The following is a 4,202-nucleotide window of genomic DNA, read 5'->3' as shown; positions in this document are numbered from 1 at the left end:
TCAGTTTACAGATTATTGGCGACAACAAAAATATTACCAAAATAGAAGTTATCTTATCTTGCAAAAATAAAGCATGTACATACGTCTGTCTACATTAAGATTAAGTCTTAAAGTAATCTATCTGGACTAGGTGTTTGTAGCAATATAAGCATTTTGCTTTTATTTTTAGGGAAAAATTTATAAAATGACAACGTCTTACTGTTGACTTCTGCCTTAATACCTGAGTTTGTCTGCCTGAGTTTATGTTGTGTCAACTAATAGTCGAGTTGAAAAAAGCGAAGAAAAACGTTGGTTAAATTTATGTTGTTGTCCCAAAACACTTAATTTGCCAAATTGTATAATCTTGAATTATCTCTCCACAAAATGCAGAGTGTTCAAGAATACATTTTATTAAAAAGACATGTTTTATTGTCAATACTTTACTTACTGGAACTTAATTGAATATTTAGCTTTGTATTACTTTTTGATACTAAGAGTAGTACTTGGAAATTAACGAATAACATTTTTATTTAATGGTAAAAATATTTTAACAGTAAATAATTATTTTATAGAATATAATACCGAAAAAAAAAATTATTACAAATGAGCCGAAACATTTGTGAACATATACAAATTTCATATATGTATATGCCAGCAACGTCTGGACACAGTGGAATCTTCTTCTTCATGAGTTAAATGTTTTTCTTTTTTGTTATAAAACTTATTTATGTCTCAATAAGAAAAAAATATTTCCGTATTTGGTACTATTATTGTATAAAATCTCCCGAACTCATTATATTATTAGCACTACGCTCCCCTACGTACTGTATATCTGATTTACATAGATAAAAAATGTTTAGTAAGCTTCTAAAAATATCGCAAATGTTATCTGTAAATCACACAGCTGCACACTTGTGAAGTACCTACAATATTTTTACGGCACTTCGATCATTTTTCTGTTTCATTTTTCTCTTTTATGTTGGCGATAATCACGGCAGTTCGTATTTTTGATACTACTGCTCGAAATAGGTAAAGTTACATTTAAAAGATGATGGTTCTCCACTAAATTTAATTGTTTAACCAGAATATAATTATTATTCTTTCTTGACACCGACTTGCAGTTATATTATAAGGCAAAGTTATAACGTTAGCCTCTTATAAAATGTCCTGAATATTAACCCGGGATAGGTCCCGTTAAGTTACGTTACGTTATAGGTCCCGTGTAGAGATTGTTTCTCACTTTGTAAAAAAAGTTACAGTCAGCATAAAAATGCTATTTTCAGGTATAATTAAATATATTCTTTTTCTTTATATTACAAATTGCAATTACATTATTACAAACCACACTGCTAATTCGAACCACGTTTGGCAGACAAATAAGTATAAGTATAAAATTAAATAAGTATAAAATCAATAATGGCCTTATAAAATTGAACTATAGGGGCTGGTTTTCGAAGATTAAGTCAAAAGTAAATAATATTATACCTCTACAATTTATTATTTATTCAGATGCATCACTCTCAGGAATCAAAATGTTTTTCCAGTGTGTTTTTTGCATATTGCTTTTGTGCAAGAACTACAAGAGTGTTATGTGTATCTATTTTTGTTGGCAGGACAATATGAGCACTTTATTTTGTTCTTTGAAGTTGTCGGTTGTGAAACTGGATTGATCCTAATCTATAGAATATCCTGAATTGTTTGCTTTAGGCTAATGGAAAAAGTTGAAATTGAAGACCGTTTTGCAGTGAACAAGAAGGACAGCAGAATTTGCAGAGTAGCAGAAACACATTGTTGGTTTTAGTTACAAAGGAGACAATAAGAATCAAGATTCTCTATTCGTGTTTTTAGTATGATATAAATATACTAGTGGTATTGACAATTTCTATTGAATTTATGAGTGTATTTTTATTTTCCCGTCTCTATACCGATAAGGGAACAACTAAGAAATACTAAAAGTCACGAATGAAGGTGATTTATATAAAAATTGAGCCCTGAGATTTGTTTTTTGTTTATGTTTTGATTTGCTTAATTAATAATTTTTTTTTAAATTAATTAAATTAGTTGAGTCCCATCAACAGCAACAGGTTAAGATCATAACAATATATATATATATATATATATATATATATATATATATATATATATATATATATATATATATATATGGCCTAGGAGGACAAGCTCGTTAAACTTCCCGTACCCAAATCGGTATCAATAGAGCAGCGGTGCTCAAAGAGTCGATCGCCAAAATTTTTGAAGTCGATCGCGATTTACGGAGAAAATACAGAGACTTTTCTAACTCACGACATGTGCATGATCAAAATAATTGTGATGCTATCTCTTCACCCGACAGTTGCGATAATGCCGGCATATCAACATTTACAGATAAATTATGGCACATTCGTTCAGCAAATTCCCAACTTTTCCAGGATTTAAACAACTTTTCATCGTTGAAAAAAAGATAGCCGCTCATTTGAATTATGTTTATTACGAGACGGAGCTGCAAGTATTATACTTCATAGCGAGTTTGAAAGACGCTTCGCTGATTTTGAAAAAACTGACAGATAATGTAACATTCATGTCTAATCAATTTTCATCTCAAGACGTGGAAAAAATTACCACTGAAATATCCGTTACGTTCATTATGGAGATCATTTCCGTCCAAAATGAGATACTGAAAATAATTTCGGATGTACACCTTAAATCCAGAGCGACCGATACGAAATTTTGGTCTTTCATATCGTCTGAGAAATATCCGTCTTTGAGACAAGTAGCTCTGCAGCTCACAACATTCTTTGGATCAACATACTTGTGTGAGTCTGCATTTTTACAAATGAAGATAGTGAAATCAAAATATCGTAATCGGCTAACTGACGAACATCTCTCTTCATGCTTGCGTTTGGCCCTCGGTAATTACGTACCATCATAGGAAATACTTGTGGATGATATGCAGTGCCATGCATTAACATCCAAATAAAATTAATAAGAAAAACGTGACTTTATTTACAAATCTCTGTAATTACAACTTTTTATCAACTAGAAATGTGCAATAAAGTTTTTTATGTTCAAAATTGTTTTGGTTTACTATGCTTTGTTTTTAAACCAGCAGGAGTAAACTAAAGAGACAGATTCACACCCAAGAAAGTTACTAAAAAATTTACCAAATACATCTTCTTTTTTGGTTGATCATATCGGCCTTCGACGGTAATCCAAAAAAATTGTATTTTACTAATACGTCGCTAAAGAGTTCTAAAAACAACTGTTTTTTATATAAAAGCAGACTAAAAATCTAAAAATTAAAATAATAATGCAGAAAACACAAAAAATCGCCGATATAACTTAATTAACCTATGAAATGCCATTAGTATTAAAATTTCATAACAGTGGAGTAAACTTGCCTGAGGTTGGACCAATTACAAACAAACATTGCGGCGCGGTAAATTTGAATAATTACTCCTCCTGGTTTAAAAACAGGGTAATAGCAGTCGATCTCCGGACGCTTGCAGTTTATGTGGTAGATCCCATGCAGTATAAGTATGAGCACCACTGCAATAGAGTGTTTTGAACTCATTTCAACATCTCTGCTTCATCGCGGGCTGATTCAAATTCATACTCGGAAAGTCCAACGAACGTCTCCTAAAACTTGACCACTGCAGTGGTTAGCGTACAGAGAAGCCATGAACGAAAACTATTTATTAATATAGAGATAGATACAGATAGATATAGAGCGGGAAGCGGCGCCCTCGAAGACAATTTTTACGATTGGGGTGCCTCTAGTAGGTATCAATATCCGCTGTTTCTGTTTTAATTTGTAATATAACTGTGTTACATTCCTCAATTGGCCTAAAAAATACAGGTGTAGTTTTCTGAGATCCTTAACTACATTATACATGTAGGATTGTTGTGCCCAAGAATCCTACATAACGAAGCAACAAACAACTCCCATACACTTTAGATTTTGGGGTAAAATAGTACCTACTTCAGAAGTTTACTTCTTTTGAAACTATTCTGACTGCCATTATGTTTCTCTTGATATTTAAAACAACTAATACTCCCCTATCAGATTATTTACAAACAAAAAATTTAGATTATCTATAGGCATGGCACATGGTATCTCGTGCACAAATTAAATTGAAAGATCGGTAAGATAGTTTCGAATTTTTTCTATCAGATGTCGCTATTGCGTCCATAACAAAGCCATTTTATTGTTGCTTCCTAATAAG

Source organism: Diabrotica undecimpunctata, chromosome 9 (assembly GCF_040954645.1).
Source record: "Diabrotica undecimpunctata isolate CICGRU chromosome 9, icDiaUnde3, whole genome shotgun sequence".
Taxonomy (NCBI): Eukaryota; Metazoa; Arthropoda; class Insecta; order Coleoptera; family Chrysomelidae; genus Diabrotica; species Diabrotica undecimpunctata.
The sequence above is the reverse complement of the archived record's forward strand: the minus strand, read 5'-3'. Positions refer to the sequence as shown.